We start from the raw sequence: 21,570 nt of genomic DNA, 5'->3' as shown, positions 1-21,570 counted from the left end.
ATGTTCCTGATGGTCAGGGAGACCAGAACCAGGGGTCACAGTTTAAGGATAAGGGGTAGGCCATTTAGGACGGAAATGAGGAGGAATTTCTTCACCCAGAGAGTGGTGAACCTGTGGAATTCTCTACCACAGAAGGCAGTAGACGCCAATACACTAAATATATTCAAGAAGGAGTTGGATATATTTCTTGTGGCTAAAGGGATATGGGGAGAAAGCAGGGACCAGGTACTGAATTTGGATGATCAGCCATGATCGCATTGAGTGGTGGAGCAGGCTCGAGGGGCCGAATGGCCTACTCCTGCTCCTATCTTCTCTGTTTCTATGGGTCATTTGGCAATTGGCAAACTGTAACTGGTGGGGTGCCACAGCATCAGTGCTGGGGTCTCAACTACTTACAATCTATATTAATGACTTGGATGAGGGACAGTACTGTAGTCAACTTTGTAATGCTATAAAGATAGGTGGGAAAGCAAGTTGAGGATGACAGTCTGCAATGGGATATAGATAGGTAAGTGAGTGGGCAAAGATTTGGCAGCTGGAGTATAATGTGGGAAACTGAGGTTATCCACTTTAGTAGGAAGAATAGAAAAGTAAAATATTATTTAAATGGAGATAGACTGCATCATGCTGCATTACAGAAGGATCTGGGAGTCCTCGTACATGAAAGTTAGCCAGCAGGTACAGCAAGTAAATAGGAAGGCAAATGGAATGTTGGCCTTTATTTGAAGGGGATGGAGTATACAAGTAGGGAAGTCTTGCTACAACTGTACAGGGCACTGGTGAGACCACACCTAGGGCACTGCATACAGTTTTGGTCAGCTTATTTAAGGAGGGACATGCTTGCATTGGAGGCTGTTCAGAGAAGGTTCACTAGGTTGATTCCTGAGATGAAAGGGTTGCCTTATGAGGAAAGGTTGAGTAGGTTGGGCCTATATTCATTGGAGTTTAGAAGAATGAGACGTCATCTTATTGAAACATAAGATTCTGAGGGGGCTTGACAGGGTAGATGCTGAGAGGATGTTTCCCCTCGTGGGGAATTCAGAACTAGGGGGCATAGTTTTAGGATAAGGGGTCGCCCATTAAGTCTGATGAGGAGGAATTTCCGGAGTTGTGAATCTTTGTAATTCTGTATCCGAGTGCTGTGGAGGCTGAGTCAGTGAATATATTCAAGGTGGAGATATAGATATTTGAGCTACAGGGGAGTCGAGGGTTATGGGAACAGGCAGGAAAATGGAGCTGAGGCCAAGATCAGAGCAGCCATGATCTTGGTGAATGGCAGAGTGGGCTCGAGGGGCCACATGGACGACTCTTGCTCCTAATTCTTATGTAACTCTTGCCCTAAAGCACTGAGGTGCTCCCCTGGTGATTCTGTTTCTCACTCAACTGATTTTGACCATGGTTTTGATCACTGCCTTAATCTCTGTTCATAGTTTCTGTGAGGAAAATGCCCCAAGAATTGCAGGACGGGTCATCGCAATGAACTAAATCCGCCAGCATTCAGGGAAGTTAAGATAATTTTAGTGCAGGCCCGTGTATGCAAAGTATTCCTTGCCAGTAGTGGCCGGCTCAAGCCACCGAGGCTGCACACATAACCTGAGCATTCTGGACTGTAATTCTTCATTAGCTTGAGGTCTTCTGTAGTACCAACATAACTGCTTCAGTGAGGGACAGCTGAAGCAGGTGGCTCCGATTGGTTATTGGTGAAATGGAGCAGGACATTTCCAAACGTGAGTTGGTGTTTTCACACTACAGTATGTTTACAGCAGGTGCATGGGTGTATTGTAGTGACATGAACCTGTTACCTGTAGGGGTCCTTTAGAGTAGGTAGAGGGTGGTGTTTATTTCCAGGCAAATCGCCCCTTGTGCTGTGAGAGCTTCCGTTAGCTAAATCTTTATAACGACACCAGTTAGTCAGTGAGTTTCCTGAAGAGCAAGTGAAGTGAGATTGAAGACAGCTTATCCAGGTAATGGTGTAGATAGTGAATGGTCCCAGCAGCAGAGCATTGAAGAAGAATAGACTGAGCCTTCAGCTGAATGTCCATCTCTGACCTGTCGAGGCTACATCATCCTCACACTTCACCTGAGATCACAAGTGTGGCTTTATAATCTCGATTCTATCCAATAGACTAGCTCTCCAATATCAAAGGATGTTAACGTGTCAGCTATCTGAGGAGTCTGATAGTAAACTAGTTGTCCCAATTTATTAAGATGAAATTACTAATCCCAACTGGAAATTGATAATCAAACTGGATTCTGATGAATTACTGTGCTGTAGTCGAATGGCTTTGCTCTCTGGATTTAATTAAGTGCTGCTTATGTAATTAATAAACAATTCCTCAGTTGTGTGGTTTCTTGTGCAAGAGTAAATCCAGTCAGTCAGTGTATCGTAATGAGGGGGTGGCAGTGGAAATACTCAATTAATCTAAGCCAGTTAATGTGGGACAGTTTGGCAAACCAAATAACCATCGTTCTTCCCCCCCAGGCACTGCCTGTAGTGGGGGATGGGGGTGAAAGTTGATTAGGATCTGTCTATCCTTGATTAATATTCTGATCAAGCTACCAATCCCTTTGTTGTCTGCTTCCCCCTACATATTGCTGTTTCAAGTGCCTGGATAGCTTGTCAAGGTGCTGTGTTGTAAACAGTATGCCCCTTAAATGCAACTAATGATCACCTGGAGTAAGAAAGCACAGCAAACTATCTCTGTCCTTCAATAGTACCACTCTCAGCAGGACCCCAGCCAGCAGGAATTCTTCCAGTATTGTTACTGGGCCAATCATAGTAACTCTGGATTGCAGGGCCCAGGCTGGCTACTCTGACGATTGGCTGACCTACTGACCGATCAAAGTCTCTCCAGGTGTAACGCTCACAGCAGGAGTGTGATGGAACACCCGGCTGGGTTGATAAAGCTGCAGCTAAAAACCATTATCCAGTTCCACACCATCCAGCACAGGTCGGTTTGCTTCACAGCCACTGGGTTTAATCTTCAGCCCTCCATTACCAATGCACTGTGGCTGCAGTATCCATGGCCCATACAATGCACTGCAGCAACTCGCCAATGTTACTTCAACAGCACCTCCCTCCACTGCTACCTCCATCATTGGAAAGGACAAGAGCAGCAACGGTGTGGGAACATCATCACCTCCGTGTTCCACGCCATGTCACACACCACCCCGCCTAAACTATATAGAACAGTTCCTTCATTGTCCCTGGGTCAAAGTCTTGGAATTATCTGCTGAGGTTCAATACAGCAGCACCATCACCACAAGGACTGCAGTGGGTCAAGGAGAAGACCCATCACCACCACCGTCTCAGGGCAACGAGGGATGGACAATAAATGTAACTGCTTCATCAATCAATGCTGAGACCACAGCAATCTCCAGAGAAGGGCAGGATACGCTGGAGCAGGCACTATCTGGGCCGTACTACACTGAGCCACTCCACAGGTACCGATCGCTAAGAAGGACATATGGTTCCAGATAGATTTGTAAAAACTCAAATGATCTAACAGCAGCTGACATCCGCCCCATTCATATGAACATAAGAAATAAGAGCAGGAGTAGGCCACACAGCCCCTCGAGCCTGCTCCGCCATTCAATAAGATCACAGCTGATCATCGACCTCAACTCCACTTTCCCGCCCGATCTCCATATCCCTTGCTTCCCCATGGGTCCAAAATCTGAATACACTCAAAGACTCAGCATGTACAGCCCTCTGGGGCAGAGAATTCCAAAGATTCACAACCCTCAGTGAAGAAATTCCTCCTCATCTCAGTTTAAAATGGCCTACCTCTTATCCTGAGACTATGCCCCCTAGTTCTAGACACTCCAGCCAGGGGAACCAACCTCTCAGCATTTACCCTGTCCATCCCTGTCAGAATCTTGTATGTTTCAATGAGATCACCTCTCATTCTTCTAAACTCCAGAGAGTATCGGCCCATTCTACACAATCTCTCCTCATAGGACAGCCCTCTCATCCCAGGAATCAATCTAGTGAAACGTTGTTGCCTCCAAGGCAAGTATATCCTTCCTTAGATAAGGAGACCAAAACTGTTCACAGTACTCCAGGTGTGGTCTCACCAATGCCCTGTACAATTGTAGCAATACCTCCTTACTCTTATACTCCAATCCCCTTGAAATAAAGGCCAACATCCCATTTGCCTTCCTTATTGCTTGCTGTACCTGCATGCCAGCTTTCTGTGTTTCTTGCACGAGGATATTCAAATCTCTCTGAGCACCAACATTTGAAAGTTTCTCACCATTTAAAAACATATTCAGTTTCTCTATTCTTCCTACCAAAGTGAATAACCTCACATTTCCCTACATTATACTTCATCTGCCGCCTTACTACCCAGTCACTCAGTCTACCTATATCCCTTTGCAGACTCTTTGTGTTCTCCTCACAGCTTACTGTCCCACATAGCTTGGTATCATCAGCAAACTTGGATACATTACACTCGGTCCCTTCATCTAGGTCATTAATATAGATTGTAAATAGCTGAGGCCCCAACGCTGATCCTTGCGGCACCCCACTAGTTACAGCCTGCCAACCTGAAAAAGTTCAGTTTATTCCTCACACACAGGATATAATTGAGAAACTACGGGGCACCAAATGAACCTAAACCTTATAAAAGGTTACTGGGAGTTGCCACCATGCCCAAGGGCTCAGTCCTGCTCTGCGTTTATAACATTGTTGCTGTACAAGTTTAATATTATTACTAAATCCTCGTCCATCAGCTCAGTAGCGACAATGGGGCTGAATTTATTGACACCAATGTTGTGGGTTCTAAATTAGACTGACCACTCCACTCACCTGTATCCCTTTCTGTGATAAGTCACTCCTGACATTGTCTATCCAGCACCTCCTTGGTCTTCCTTGGTCTTCCTCGGCTTCTTGTTCCAGGTGCCTCTGTGTGCAACATTCTGATTTTTGCATCCCGGAAACTCCCGTTATTCCTCTCCAACTATTCATCTCTGCTCCTGGTGTCTTTTGCTCATCAACTTTTCTCATGTTCCAGCTCTCTGATCTGAATAATAATATGGGGATAATATTGCTTCATAAACTCTCGTCTTTGTTTCACCAAAATATCTTCAGCCTTCCGTATCCCACTACGTCTGCCAAAAGCTGCTGATCCAAGTCCAATCCTTCTTTGTTGTCTTCTTCACAACAACAAAGCCAACAACTTGTATTTATATAGCACCTTTAATGTAGTAAATCGTCCCAGAGTGACTCACAGGAGTGTTAGCAAACAAGATTTGCCACCCAGCCACATATTGGGGCAGATGACCAAAGGCTTGGTGAAAGAGGTAGATTTAAGGAGCGTCTTAAAGGAGGGGCGAGGTAGAGAGGCGGAGAGGTTTAGGAAGGGAATTCCAGAGCTTAGGGCCCAGACAGCTGAAAGCACGGCCAGCAATGGTGGAAGGATTCAAATCGGGGATGTGCCATGGTCAGAATTAAAGGAACGCAGTTCTCTATCCAAGTCAGTAGCTTGCCCCCAATCCCCTGTGCCATAACTTTACACGGTAATCTCTTATGCGGGACTTTATCAAAAGCCTTCTGAAAGTCCAAATACACCACATCCACTGGTTCTCCCTTATCTATTTTACCAGTAATATCCTCAAAAAATTCCAGTAGATTAGGCAAGCACGATTTACCTTTTGTAAATCCATGTTGACTTTGTCCGATCCTGTCACTGTTTTCCACGTGCTCTGCTATTACATCTTTTATAATGGACTCTAGCATTTTCCCCACTTCCGATGTCAGGCTTACCGGTCTATAATTCCCTGTTTTCTCTCTACCAACTTTTTTGAACCGTGGGGTAATATTAGCTACCCTCCAATCCATGGGAACTGTGCCAGAGTCTATTGAATATTGGAAGATGACCAGCAATGCATCTACTATTTCTAGGGCCACTTCCTTAAGTACCCTAGGATGTAGATTATCAGGCCCTGGGGATTTATCGGCCTTCAATCCCATCAATTTCCCTATCACCATTTCCCTACAAATACTGATTTCTTTCAGTTCCTCACTCTCATTAGACCCTATGTTCCCCGACAACTCTGGGAGGTTATTTGTGTCCTCCTTTGTGAAGACAGACCAAAGTATGTATTTAATTGGTCTGCCATTTCTTTGTTCCCCATTATAAATTCCCCTGATTCTGCCTGCAAGGGACCTATGCTTGACTTCACCAATCTTTTTCTCTTCACATATCTATAGAAGCTGTTCCTGTCAGCTTTTATGTTCCAAGCAAGCTTACTCTCATACTCTATTTCCCCCCTCTTAATTAATCCCTTTGTCCTCTTTTGTTGAATCCTAAACTGCTCCCAATCCTCAGGTTTACTGCTTTTTCTGGCCAATTTATATGTCCTCTCCTTGGATCTTATGCTATCCCTAATTTCCCTTGTTAGCCACGGTTGAGTCACCTTTTTTGTTTTATTTTTATGCCAAACAGGGATGAACAAATTCTGTAGTTCATCCATGTGATCTTTAAATGTTTGCCATTGCCTATCCACTGTCAACCCTTTGAGTAACATTCCCCAATCGATCCTACCCAACTCACGCCTCATACCATCGTAGTTTCCTTTGTTTAATTTCAGGACCCTAGTCTCAGAGTCAAATTCTTCACTCTCCATCTTAATAAAGAATTCAATCATATTATGATCGCTCCGCCCTAAGGGGCCTCGCACAAAAAGATTGCTAATAAATCCTTTCTCATTACTTAATACCCAGCCTAAGATGGCCTGATCTCTAATTGGTTCCTCGCCATATTGGTCCAGGAAACCATCCCGTATACACTCCAGGAATTCCTCCTCCACGGTATTGTTACTAATTTGGTTAGCCCAATCTATATGTAGATTATAGTCACCCATGATAACTGCTGTGCCCTTATTGCACACGTCTCTATTTTCCCATTTGTTGCCATCCCCAACCTCCGCATTACTGTTTGGGGGTCTGTATACATCTCCTAGTAACGTTTTCTATCCCTTGGTATTCCTCAGCTCTACCCATACAGATTCTACATCATCAGAGCTAATATCCTTCCTTACAATTGTGTTAATCTCCTCTTTAACCAGAAATGCTACCCCACCTCCTTTTCCTTTTTGCCTATCTTTCCTGAATATTGAATACTCCTGGATGTTGAGTTCCCAGCCTTGGTCAGCCTGGAGCCATGTTTCTGTAATCCCAATCATAACATATCTGTTTACATCTATTTGCACAACTAATTCATCCACCTTATTATGAATGCTCCTCGCATTAAGACACAAAGCCTTCAGGCTTGTTTTTTTAACACTCTTAGACATTTTAGAATTATTATTTACTCTGGCCATGTTAGATTTAAACCCTTGATTATTCTGACTGCCACTTTTGCTTTTCTCCTTCCTGTCTTTTGCTTCTATCCTTGTATCCCTTTCTTCTGTCTCCCTGCACAGGTTCCCAACCCCCTGCCATTTTAGCGTAAACCCTCCCCCACAGCACTAGCAAACACTCCCCCTAGGACATCGGTCCCAGTCCTGCCCAGGTGCAAACCGTCCATTTTGTCCTGGTCCCACCTCCCCCAGAACCGATTCCAATGTCCCAGGAATTGGAATGCCTCCCCCTTGCACCATTCCTCTAGCCACATATTCATCTGAAATATCCTTCTATTTCTACTCTGACCAGCACGTGGCACTGGTAACAATCCTGAGATTACTACCTTTGAGGTCCTATTTTTTAATTTACCTCCTAACTCCCTTAGTTGACGATGGTTTGGAGTTTGACCTCCGAGGGTGCACCAGAATTAGAGGAGCACACTAACCCACCAAGGTGTACAACTTTTTCCACCTGTTCAACTGCTCCCCCTCCAATTGTAATCTCAGTATCTTCCCGATGCCTCCCAAATGACATCACCTTTGTCTTTTTGTGAATCGGTAATCCATATATTCAAGAAGGGTAGCAGGGATAAACCAGGGAATTACAGGCCAGTGAGTCTAACATCTGTGGTGGGGAAATTATTGGAAAAAATTCTGAGGGACAAAATTAATCTCCACTTGGAGAGGCAAGGATTAATCGGGGATAGTCAGCATGGCTTTGTCAAGGGTAAATCATGTCTGACAAATCTGATCGAATTTTTCGAGGGGGTGACTAGGTGTGTGGATGAGGGAAATGCTGTGGATGTGGTTTACATGGACTTCAGTAAAGCTTTTGACAAAGTCCCGCATAGGAGACTGGTTAAGAAGGTAACAGCCCATGGGATCCAGGGTGCCTTGGCGCGTTGGATCCTAAACTGGCTGAGTGGCAGGAGGCAGAGGGTGATGGTTGAAGGCAGCTTTTGTGACTGGAAGTCTGTGTCCAGTGGGGTACCTCAGGGATCAGTGCTGGGTCCCTTGTTGTTCGTGATCTACATAAATGATTTGGATGAGAATGTAAAAGGTATGATCAGTAAGTTCGCAGATGACACGAAAATTGGTGGGGTGGTAAATTGCGAGGAGGAAAGCCTCCGGCTACAGGACGATATAAACGGGTTGGTCAGATGGGCGGAAAAGTGGCAAATGGAATTTAACCCTGAAAAGTGCGAGGTGATGCATTTTGGATGGACAAATAAGGCAAGGGAATACACAATGAGTGGTAGGACCCTAGGAAGTACAGAGGGTCAGAGGGACCTTGGTGTACATGTACATAGATCCCTGAAGGCAGCGGAGCAGGTAGATAAGGTGGTTAAAAAGGCATATGGGATACTTGCCTTCATTAGCCGAGGCATAGAATATAAGAGCAGGCAGGTTATGATGGAGCTGTACAAAACGCTGGTGAGGCCACAGCTGGAGTACTGTGTGCAGTTCTGGTCGCCTCACTATAGGAAGGATGTGATTGCTTTGGAGAGGGTGCAGAGAAGATTCACCAGGATGTTACCTGGGATGGAGCGCCTCAGCTATGAAGAGAGGCTGGACAGGCTGGGGTTGTTTTCCTTGGAGCAGAGAAGGCTGAGGGGGGACCTGATTGAGGTGTACAAAATGATGAGGGGCATAGATAGGGTAGATAAAGAGGAACTTTTCCCCTTAGTAGGGGGGTCAATAACAAGGGGGCATAGATTCAGGGTAAGGGGCAGGAGATTTAGAGGGGATTTGAGGAGGAACTTTTTCACCCAGAGGGTGGTTGGAATGTGGAACTCAATGCCTGAAAGGGTGGTGGAGGCAGGAACCCTCACAACATTCAAGAAGCATTTGGATGAGCACTTGAAATGCCATTGCATACAAGGCTATGGACCAAATGCTGGAAAATGGGATTAGACTGGACAGGGATGGATGGGCGGTGCAGACACGATGGGCCAAAGGGCCTCTTTCTGTGCTGTAAAATTCTATGACTCTATGACTCTATGACTCTATGACTCTACTCTCCACAAACACCTTATCAGTCAATCTCTGCTAATCTGTCTTAGATGTTGCATCAAGTCAATGATTAGCGAATTTGAGATTGTTTAAAATCTTGCCCCATAATGAGCCTCCTCCAATATTATCTTTTAGTGAAAGTGTCATTACTGCTTCCAGTAATAGATAAAGGGGGAACAATTCAGTTGCTTAGCGCCTCCCGTTAGCAACCTAAGAGTGCACAAATGGGGCGCAACGCAACTAGTGCTCGGGCACGGCGATGTTTGCGCCGCTCGCGAAATTGACCTGAGTTTTTGCGGCAGCGCTAAACTCTACCGCCCCGATCTCCTGCGCCCGCAGATCCTGACGTCAGTCCAGCGTGCAACGCCCCGGTGGCGCCCCGGACCGGATATTGCGTGGCTCCCCCCTCCTTTCCGCCTGCTGCAAGCATCGACAGGGAGACTGGAACGTTTTCCAGTCGGTAAGGGACTGGGGGAGCAGTATTTAAAAGCACCCTCTTCCTGCCTTTTTTTGTGGGAGACATTTTTGCACCACTCCTTCTGACAGAGAGAGAGAGATTCTGAGAGAGAGAGAAACTTCTGCAGAGAGTCAACGCTGGGTGAAGTAGTTTCGGCTACTGAGCAGCACTTTACAGGTTCTTTTGAATTTGACCTTCATTACTTCAACTGTCAAGAGACTTTGGGGGCTGCACTGATTCGGGGCGTCGTCCTGCACCTGCAGATTCGGAGGCATCAGAGACACAGAGAGAGGGTGGCAATCATGGCCAGAGGGAGGAGGGCCAACAGGCCTGTGCACAGGAGACCTTACCCTCCCAGGATATTCCGGGAACAATTCTCCTACATTCATTTGTCTGAGGAGCAGTGCATGTGCAGGCTGCGCTTCAGCAAGGAGGTGGTCACTGAGCTCTGCCACCTGCTGCAGCCAGATCTGCAGCCTCAACTGAAGACCAGGACGTCTCTGTCGGTGGCAGTGAAGGTCTCAGTGGCTCTGAATTTTTATGCCACCGGCTTCTTTGAAGCTGCTACTGGGGACATTGCCAATATCTCCCAGTTCGCGGTCCATTGCTGTATCCAGCAGGTCAGAAATACCATCTATAAAAGGAGACGCCAGTACATCTCTTTCCTGATGAACCAGGTGAAACAGCATGAACCCGCATTGTGCTTTGCAAGGATAGCGGGCTTCCCCATGGTGCAGGGCGCGATTGACTGCACGCATATGGCATTGGGGGCACCGCATGAAAATGCAGAGGTTTTCTGAAACCGCAAGGGGTTCCACTCCTTAAATGTCCAGTTGGTGTGTGACCACAGTAAGCTGATACTCGCTGTCAATGCCCGCTATCCTGGCAGCAGCCACGATGCTTCCATCCTGCGCCAGACTGGTGTGCCAGAGCTTTTCCAGGCAATGCAACAGCCAGCTGGTTGGCTCCTCGGGGACAAGGGTTATCCACTCTGCACCTGGCTGATGACACGGCTCCATTACCACAACACCCTTACTGAGCTGCAGTACAATGAGAGCCATCTCGCCACCAGGAACATCATTGAGCAGACGATCGGCATCCTTAAGCAACGGTTCCACTGTCTGGAGCACACAGGAGGAGCCCTGCAGTACTCGCCTGAGTGAGTCTCCCTCTTCATAGTTGTGTGCTGCATTCTTCATAACCTGGCAATCCTCAGGACCCAGCCAATGCCACCGGGCCTTGGTGCACCAGCAGATGAGGAGGAGGAAGAAGAGGCAGCAATGATTCCAAAGGCCAAACAGGTACATTTTGAATACAACATCTTTTTTATTTTACAAACTCTGTGTGTGTCATTTATTCATGACAAACTAATAGAAACAAACACAACAAATCATCAATTAACATAACTGGTTCTCACAACCTGGAGATAATGGCCAAAACACTAAACAAAAGGAATTACACAAACCTCGGCCTTTAATAAAAACATTCCCAACATTTTGTCAGACCTCCTGCTGTTTGCCCTTCGAGGGTGATCTCCTTCCCTTGGCCACTTGCCCCCTTCCCACTCTACTGCTCCTCCATAATGGGGCCCCAGTGGCTGCAGCACGCTGGTGGAAGGCTGCTGAATGTCAGATCCTGTGACTACAGATGCCCTTGAAGGACGCCCTTGACCAGCTCTGGGCCTGGAGGGCCCGGCTGCAGACTGCACCAACTTTGCATGGGCAGCAGCAGTCTGGGCTACAGGTGGTGACAAGTGCAATGGGGAAGTGCCAGTGGTGAGAGCAGGAATGCTGTCATCTTGAGAGTGGAAAGCACCTCTCTGCTCGGCCGACACACTGGCACTCCCACGGGGCAGTACCTCAGCTTCTGGAGCAATCTGCTGGAGCACAGATTGCTGGCCTGGGTACCGTGAGAGCCCCGGGGCAATGTGGCCAAAGCAGTGATGATGGCAGCAGTCAGTGCTTGCGTTGCCTCAATCTGGGACTGCACGAGAGCAGTCCGAGATTGGATCACGGCAGCCAGTGACTGAATTGCAGCACTGAGCATTTACGTGGTGTCCACCTGTGCTGCAGCTTTGTGCTCCACACTCCTTGCCAGTGCATCAATGCTTTCGGGCACCCTTCCCACAGCACCCATGAGCTGAGTGTGCCTGTCCACCGCCTGGGTGTTCATTTCTGAGATGAGCCGCTCCTCCTCTGTGTCCAGTGCAGCAGGACTCACTGGCCTACTCTCCCTCTGGGGAGAGGGCCCGCGAGCTTCCCTACCCCCATCGCGTTGCTGCAACCCGCTGGGTCCCGGAGCTTCACCTTCATCAGGCCATTCCCCCCTGCTCCCCTCCAGGGAAGATGTGGCCCCAGTGTGGACATGGGCTTCCTCGGGAGAGGGTTCGCTGAAGCTTCGGCTTCCTCTTCCTCCTCGCCTGTGGCTTCACTCCCACTGGCAGATTGAGGGCTCGTCTCCTCAGCTGGTGAATCAGCAGCTGAAAGCAGGGAGGTACAAGAGTGGCTTTAGCGTGAGGACAGGGGGGCAGTAAGGGAGGAAGGAGTGCAGCGATTTAGTAAGTTGGATTGAAAGTGTAAAAGGCTGGTGTTGTGAGGGACAAGTGGAATGAGAGAGGAGAGAAAGCTGATGACCATACCATTGCTGTCCCGAACGTGGTCGACCTCTCCAGGGGCGACGGGACTGATCACCTGGATTGCCACAATCCTGTGGACGTGCGCCTCAAGATCGCTGAGGGGTTGCAGCTGAGGCGGCCCTCCACCCGTCTGTTGCTGCTGTCTCCTGTTATGAGATAGCTTGGCCTGCAAGAAAAAGGATGGTGTCTGAGTAAATGTGCAGCCATGGTCTTTCCTGATGTGCCTCCCATAGTTGAATAGCCCTTAATGTATGCAAGGTGTGAAATGTGCGTGTGTGTTTTATTAAATGGCCATAGGTGTTGGATGAGTGTTGGGCATTGGGGTTTTAAGACCCTCTGGCCATAAAGTGAGGTTGAGATGGAGGGATGGAGAGGTATTGAACAACAGCCACTCACCCTGACCACCCGAGTGAAGTCGTTGAACTTTTTGCGACATTGGTTGTGGGTCCTGCGCACCATGCTCCCGGAGGAGACGTGATGAGCCACCTCCCTCCAGACTCTTCTGTAGTCACGTGGCAATGGCCTCCTGCCACTCTCAGGCTGCAGTATAGCTCTTCTGCGCTCCACCGTGCCAACCAGAGCCTCCAAGGCCCGGTCACTGAAGTGCTGAGCTCGTTCTCTCACCCTTTCCATAGTCCTTGGCTGGAAAATTTAGGCACAGGTCTGTCCAGGCCGAGATTCAAGCCTGCAATGAGCAGGGTGTTTCTGGAGAGCAAGATCCACCCTCCCCTTTAAGAACTGGCCGGTGCCAGTGTGTCTGTGTTCCATTGCTACCTGACATCACCTGCGCTTCACCCGCACTCTGAGTTAGCGCCTCGCTCCTCGGCCTTTGCGCCTTAAGACAGGTGTGTAGCACCTGATTTAGCACTCCAATCACCTCCAGGGATGATAAACGCCAAGTTTGCAGTCGGCGGTGATAATCAGCGCCAGGCGCTAAACTTTGGGCCCGGCCGATAATTGAGCCCCAAACGGGGCGACACCAAATTTCTCCCCCTAAATCTATCAGGTGACAATGTGCACCCTTATCTCACTCCAACTGTTGATCCAAACTATTCCGCTAGTTCCCTGTCCACTCCAGCGCACACAGGGACTTCTGGGAAATGTTCTCCAGCAGTCTGACAAGTTTCTCAGGAACACCGAACATCCACAAGACATGCCATAGACCTTCTCGCCACACACGGTCAAAGGCCTGCTGTGTGATAACTTTGGGAAGGGCCTTGGGACGTGTTGCTGCGTTAAGGTGCTATATAAATGCAAGTTGCTGTTGTAAAGTGGATGTTGTGTTCTGTAAATTTCTCCAAACCAGGTCTCTTGTACAGAGGACATCACTCAAAATCTACGGACACAAATGACTGTAAACCGTATAATAGGTTATTGGGAGGTGGCAGTAAACCCAGGGTCCCCGCCGTGCTCTGTTACATTTTCCGGGGTCTACAAGTTTCAGTCCTACATTTCAGAATGAACATTGCATCGACCACATTCTGGCCACGGCTGGAATCCCATTCAGCCAAGGGCCAGGGCTTGTGCCATGGCAGGTGTTGCTGACATTGTCATTTCCATTTGGACAAGTGATGCACCCTCTGATTCTCAGAGCCTTTAACAGGAGGAGTTTGACCAGGGATCTGTCCACTACAGGGATCACTCCGAGACCATTCCAGGAGATGGGATCTCTGGGGGAGTTTGAAAAGATATCCTTCCACTACACTGGGGTTGTTTTGATTTCTTTTTGGGTTCAATAAAGACTCATTTCTGAAAGAGAATGTTGTTTAATCTAAAGTCTTGTTCAAGACTTTCTACAGCTATTTACAGAACACACTATGCTGTGATGCATCTAGAATGAAACTGAAAGTAAAACTCCTCTGGACTGCTTGTCTCTCACATGACCTCTGCTGGTCAGGCACAAGTAATCAAAAACACAGACAAATATGCTGTAAGGCATAAGTAATCAAACACAGACAAATATCATCACTATTTGCTGATATCATTACATCTCCCTTTCTTAAAACAAAAGTATTTTACTTTTAACTAACAACATTTAATGAACTTACATTATCATTATCATGAGCAAGGTTTTTTACCCTTGCTTTGTGTGTTCACATGAAATATGTCAATACACTCGAACTTGAAGAAAGAATAAGATAACATTACTTCCTTCTTTAACAATAGTCCTTAAATTTGCTCAATGAGTCTCTCAGGAGGCTTCACGTGTCTTGAGGATTTTCTGATTGATTGTCCTTGAATCTGAGTTGTTGCCTCAGATGATTGGTTCTCAGCTGTGTGATCAGGTTGTTCACCAGTATCAGTCTCTTGACCTGCTGTGGCTGGTCCCATGAGAAGATCTCGACGATTTCTTCTCAGAACAGCACCCTCATCTGTCTGAATGGTGTATGATCTTGGTTGAACTTCACTCAGGACAGTTCTCTTCTGAGTCCATGTGTTTGTTTTGTCTTTCAACCTTACTTGGTCACCAGTGTGGAGTTCAGGTAGGTTTTGTGTTCCTCTGTCATAGTAGTACTTTTGCTTTTCTTTCTGTTGCGCTTTGAACTTCCTCACTTTCTCCCCCTCTTTTGTTTTCAGGAGGTTCTCCGGGATGGGTAGGTTTGACCTTAGCCGACGTCCCATCAGGAGTTGGGCTGGTGACATACCACACTCGAGCGGCGTTGTGCGGTATACAAGCATGCTTTGGTAGAAGTCAGTTCCACTGTCTTTTGCCTTGTACATCAGTCTTTTCACTGTCTGGACCGATTTTTCCACTAGTCCATTGGACTGTGGATAGTGAGGACTTGACATTGTGTGGACAAAGTCCCACTCTTTGGCAAAGTGTCAGAAATTTGCATTGTTAAACTGGGGTCCGTTGTCTGTGAAGACCTCGCTTGCCACGCCATGTCTGGAGAATATGGCTTTCATACTTATCACAGCTTCTGCAGTGGTGGTGTACAGTCTACAAACCTCTGGATACAGGGAGTAATAGTCTGTGACGACAAGATAGTCCTTCCCTTGACATACGAATAGGTCAGCACCTACCTTCTGGTAAGGTCTGTCTGGTGCTGGGTGTGGTTCTACCGGATTGCTTGCTCGATATTTCAGGCATATTGTGCAGTTTGACACCTCATTTGTCACATCTTAGTTGATTCGTGGCCAGTACATCACCTCTCGTGCTCTTTTCTTACACTTTTCGATTCCCAGATGTCCTCCATGGATCTTTTTTAGCATCTCTCTTCTCAGACTCTTTGGGATAACTATTTTACTTCCTTTGTAGATGATGTCTTCGACCACTGATAGTTCCGCCCTGCAGTTCCAGTACTCTGCTATATCAGGTGAGCAGTCTTGCTTCATGTTGGGTCATCCTTTCAAGATGCTTTTTCTCAGTCGTCTCATTGTTTCATCTTTGTTCATCTCAGTCTTTATCAGCTCCATTTTTGCATCTGCTATGGGCAGTGCACTTGTGATCATGTCCACGTAGGCGTTCACTTTTTCATCCATTGTGGTGTTTGCGGGCTCACTTGGGTCAACAGCTCTGGACAACGTGTCTGCTGTATACATCAGCTTACCCGGTGTGTACGCAACATTCAGTTCATCATAGACTGTCTCTCTTTCACTTTCCACAACGAGGACTCTCTTTACCAGGTTCAGTCTCTCACAGGCTTTTAAACCTAATATGGCTTGCACATCCTCTGGCACCACGATTAATGCTAGCGTGTGCTCTTTGTCCTTGTGTGTTACTTTGACAATGCATTTTCCTTTCACTGGTATATCAGTACCTGAGTATCCGGTCATTTTCACTTGTATTCCATGTAACTTTGGTCTGGGTCTAATTCTCTTAAAATCGGTCTCTGATATCACATTAACTTGTGCTCCAGTATCCAATTTAAATGGAATGTGTATGTCATTCACTTTTAGTGTCAACATCCAGTCTCTTTCTTTTTTGTTTTCAGACACAACATCTACATTGAATTCCTCTATCTCGCTTTCATCTACTGTATGGACCTTGCTTTGTTGCGCTTGGTTCTTACAGCAACGGGCATAATGGTTGTTTTTGTTGCATCTATTGCATGTTTTACCATATGCTGGACACTTTCTTGGTGGATGCTGTGTACCGCATCGACTACATGACTTCCGATTGTCTCTTTCATTTTCGTTTGCTGGCCACGTCTCTTTTTTCACATTGGCGCTCTCTTTGTTAAACGGTTTGTATCCGTTCTTTCACAGTCTCTGTAACCCTACACAGTGCTATGGCTTTTCCCAGGTCTAGATCTTGCTCTCTTAGCAGTCTTTCCCTTAGACCATTATCTCGAATACCACACACCAGTCTGTCTTTTATCAGCGAGTCTGTGAGTCCCCCAAATTCACACGATTTGCTCCGGTTTCTCAGCTCAGTCACATACTGATCAATAGTCTCACCGATTTTCTGTACACATGTGAAAAATTTGTGCCTCTCGAAGGTCACATTGCGTTTAGGTATGCAGTAGGCCTCAAACTGTTCCATTATTTTATCTAGCTTCATTTTGTCTCCATCAACAGCAAATATGAAATTATTATATACCTCCAGCGCTGCATCACCCACGACATGTAAGAACACGGAAGATTTTTGTTTATCACTTTTCTCGTCAGCTCCGATTGCCGCTAAATACAACTCTAAACGTTGTTTGAACCTTCTCCAATTTTCAGCCACATTACCTGACAATTGAAGCGTCGCCGGTGGGAGTAAACCTTCCATTTTTTACTTCGTTAGCTATTCTCTAATGGTAAGCAACGATGTTCTCTTCTGGCTTGCTAATATGTGGAGAGCTGATTTCGCTTACTTGCCACGACTGCTTTCACTGTCCCATCAAGTTGCTAACTTCAGATTTTTTCTCTTTCAGCCACTTCTGACATCATGTTTTGATTTCTTTTTGGGTTCAATAAAGACTCATTTCTGAAAGAGAATGTTGTTTAATCTAAAGTCTTGTTCAAGACTTGCTACAGCTTTTTACAGAACACACTATGCTGTGATGCATCTAGAATGAAACTGAAAGTAAAACTCCTCTGGACTGCTTGTCTCTCACATGACTTCTGCTGGTCAGGCACAAGTAATCAAAAACACAGACAAATATGCTGTAAGGCATAAGTAATCAAACACAGACAAATATCATCACTATTTGCTGATTTCATTACAGGGGTTATAAGGAGACAGCGGGATTAAAGGGGCAGTGACAGCTTGGAAACTAAATTGGCTATGAGACAGAAAGCAGAGAGTAGTGGTGAAGGGATATTTATCAGACTGGAGGGAGGTTTACAGTGGTGTCCCCCAGGGGGCGGTATTGGGACCACTGCTCTTCTTGAGATCTATTACTGACCTGGACTTGGGTAAAGGAGGCATCATTTCAGAGTTTGCAGATGACACCAAACTCAGAAATGTAGTAAACAGTGAGGAGGATAGTGACAGATTTCAGGAGGACAGAGAGAGATTGGTGAAATGGGCAGACACATGGCAGATGACAGAAGTGACAGAAGTGTGAAGTGTTTCATTTTAGGAGGAAAAATGAGCAGAGGCAATATGAACTAAATGGTATCGTTTTAAAGGAATGCAGGAACAGAGAGATCTGGGGGTGTACGTACACGAATCTTTGAAGTTCATATGGCTCTTAAAAATCCTTTGCTTTATAAATAAAAGGGACAAAGTAAAGGAAGTAATGGTAAAGCTTCAAAAATCACTGGTTAGGCCTTAGCTGTAGTATTGCATCCAGTAATGGGCACCGCACTTTAGGAAGGATGTCCAGGCCTTCGAGAGGGTGCAGAGGAGATTTACTGGAATGGTTCCAGGGATGAAAGTCTTCCGTTATGTGGAGAGACTGCAGAAACTGCGGGTTTTTCTCCTTAGAGCAGAGAAGGTTAATGGAAGATTTAATATAGATGTTCAAAATTATGAGGGGTTTTCATAGAGATTATATGAAGAGACTGTTCCCACTGGCAGTAGGGTCAGCAACAAGAGGACGCTGATTTCAAACAATTGCCAAAGACCAGGGGGGAGATGAGGAGAATTTGTTTACACAGCGAGTTGTTGTGATCTGGAATGCGCTGCCTGAAAGGATGACGGAAGCAGATTCAGAAATACCACTCCCAAGGTAATTGGATATGTGCTTGAACAGGAGCAATTAGCAGGGCCATGGGGAAAGAGCAGGGACTGGGATTTATTGGATAGCTCTTTCAAAGGCCGACACAAACACGATGGGCCGAACAGCCTCCTTCGGTGCTGTATCACTCTGATTCCAGGAGATGGGGTCTCTGAGAGGGGTTAGGTGTGGTGCTGAATCAATGTTCCCCAATGTCCACGGGATGGAAGCTGCCTCTCTGCACCGCAAGGTACCGAGTCTCTCATTGACACAAACAACACGATTATCATTTAAAATTATAGGTTTCTCGAGTTAATGAGACTCGGTGTCTAAATTCTATTAGTGCTGCCTCCTTAAGAGGGACACTTGTGGAGCTGACTCTTTTTATTACCGGCAATTGCCAATTTCAAGTCAACTACAATTTCCACACTTTTGTACTCTACACCGCTATTTATGAAGCCCAGAATCCCGTAAGCCTTTTTAACTGCTTTCTCAACCTGTCCTTCCACCTTCAACGATTTGTGCACACATACCCCCAGGTCTCTCTGTTCCTGCACCCCCTTCAGGATTGGACCATTTAGTTTATATGTCCTCTCCTCATTCTTTCTACCAAAATCTATCACTTCACAATTTTCCGTGCTAAATTTCATCTGTCACGTGTCCGCCCATTTCACCTGCCTGTCTGTCTTCCTGACTTCTGTCACTCTCCTCCTCACTGTTCACTATACTTCCAAGTTTTGTCTCATCTGCAAATTTTGAAATTGTGCCCTGTACACCCATGTCCAAGTCATTAATATGTATCAAGAAAAGCAGTGGTCCTAGAACCGACCCCTTAGGAACACCACTGTATACCTTCCTCCAGTCCAAAAAACAACCGTTCACCACTACTCTCTGTTTCCTGTCACTCAGCCAATTCCGTATCCATGTCCGCTGTCCCTTTTATTCCATAGGCTTCAACTTTGCTGGCAAGCATATTATGTGGCACTTTTTCGAACGACTTTTTGAAATCCATGTTCACTACGTCAACTGCATTATCCTCATCAATCCTCCCTGTTACCTCATCAAAAAACTCAAACAAGTTAGTTAAACATGATTTGCCTTTAACAAATCCATGCTGGCTTTCCTTAATTAAACCACACTTTCCAAGCGACTGTTAATTTTGTCCCTGATTACTGTTTCTAAAAGCTTCCCCACTACCGAGGTCAAACTGAATGGGCTGTAGTTGCTGGGTTTATCTTTACACACTTTTTTGAACAAGGGAATAATATTTGCAGTTCTCCAGTCCTCTGGCACTGCCCCTGTATCTAAGGAGGATTGGAAGATTATGGCCAGTATCGCCGCGATTTCTTCCCTAAATTCCCGCAGCATCCTAGGATGCAACCCATCCGCTCCTGGTGATTTATCTACTTAAAATACAGCCAGCCTTTCTAATGCCACTTTTTATCAATTTATATCCTATCAAGTATCTCCACTGCCTCCTCCTTTACAATGTCTATGGCAGCATCCTCTTCCTTGGTGAAGACTGATGCATAGTACTCATTTAGTACCTTTACCATACCCTCTGCCTCCATGAATAGGTCTCCTTTTTGGTCCCTAATCATCCCCATCCCTCCTCTTACTACCCTTTTACTATTTATATGCCTATAGAAGACTTTTGGATTACCTTTTATGTTGGCTGCAATTCTATTCTCATACCCTCTCTTTGCCCGTCTTATTTGATTTTTCACTTCTCCTCTGAACTTTCTATATAGAGCCTGATTCTCAGATGCATTTGCAACTTGACATCTGTCATATTCGCTCTTTTTCTGCTTCGTCATATTCTCTATCTCTTTCATCATCCAGCGAGCCCTGACTTTAGTTGTCCTGCCTTTCCCCCTTGTTGGAAAGTACCTCAACTGCACCTGAACTATTTCCTCTTTAAAGGCAGCCTATTGTTCATTACAGTTTTGCCTGCCAATCTTTGATTCCAGTTTACCCGGGCCAGATCCGTTCTCATCCCACTGAAATTGCATTTCCCCCTGTTAAACATTTTTACTCTAGATTGCTCCCTGTCCTTTTTCATAGCTAACCAAAACCTTCTGATACTATGATTACTGTTCCCTAAATGTTCACCGATTGAAACTTGCTCCACCTGACCAACCTCATTCCCCAGTCTGGAGAACAGTTATGTTGAAAGACTGAAGAAGCTGGTGTTGTTCTCCTTGGAGCAGAGAAAATTGAGAGGAGATTTGATAGAGGTGTTCAAATCCATGAGGGGTGTGGACAGAGTAGATAGAGAGAAACTGTTCCCATTGGCAGAAGGATGGAGAACCGGAGGACAGAGATTTAAGGTGATTGGCAAAAGAACCAAAGGCCACGTAAGAAAGACTTTTTTACGCAGCGAGTGGTTAAGATTTGGAATGTTCTCCCTGAAAGGGTGGTGGAGGCAGATTCAATCACAGCTTTGAAAAGGGAGTTGGATAAGTATCTGAAGGGAAGAAATGTGCAGGGCTACGGGGAAAGGGCGGGGGAGTGGGACTTGCTGAAGTGCTCTTGCAGAGAGCCGGCACGGGCTCGACGGGCCGAATGGCCTCCTTTCCTGCTGTAACCATTCTATGATTCGATGATTCTATGACCATGTGCTGTAACTTTAAAAAAGGTTAAAAGGAAATTGAACAAATTAAATTAAAGTACTGTTCCTTATGGTGATGCAGCACTCCAGTGCCTGCGGTGCCCACCGGTCTCGGAAGGCCTCGAGCGTGCCGGCAGACACCGCGTGCTCCATCTCCAGGGCCACCCAGGGGTGAACGTGGCCGCGGAAGAGAGGTGGGCCGAATGACCCCCTGGACCGCCTGCTGCCTGGACCAGTTAATGGCCACTTTGGCCAGGCCCAGGAGCAGTCCCACGAGGAGGTCCCTGACCCGCCCGCTCCCCTCCGCACTGGGTGGCCGTAGATCAGGAGAGTGGGACTGAAGTGCAGCCAAAAATCGAGGATCAGCCCCTTCAAATAATGGAAGAGGGACTGCAACCTCTCACACTCCGTATAA

At 46.4% G+C, this 21,570-nt stretch overlaps 1 pseudogene; it reads right to left on the bottom strand.

Annotated features, from left to right (window-relative positions):
- The window catches only part of LOC147109795 (uncharacterized), a 110,488-nt pseudogene that overhangs the window by 22,711 nt on the left and 66,207 nt on the right, over window positions 1–21,570 (bottom strand).

Source organism: Somniosus microcephalus, chromosome 12, assembly GCF_052327205.1.
Source record: "Somniosus microcephalus isolate GS21.2 chromosome 12, FLI_Smic_1.0, whole genome shotgun sequence".
Classification (NCBI taxonomy): domain Eukaryota; kingdom Metazoa; phylum Chordata; class Chondrichthyes; order Squaliformes; family Somniosidae; genus Somniosus; species Somniosus microcephalus.
The sequence above is the reverse complement of the archived record's forward strand: the minus strand, read 5'-3'. Positions and strand labels throughout refer to the sequence as shown.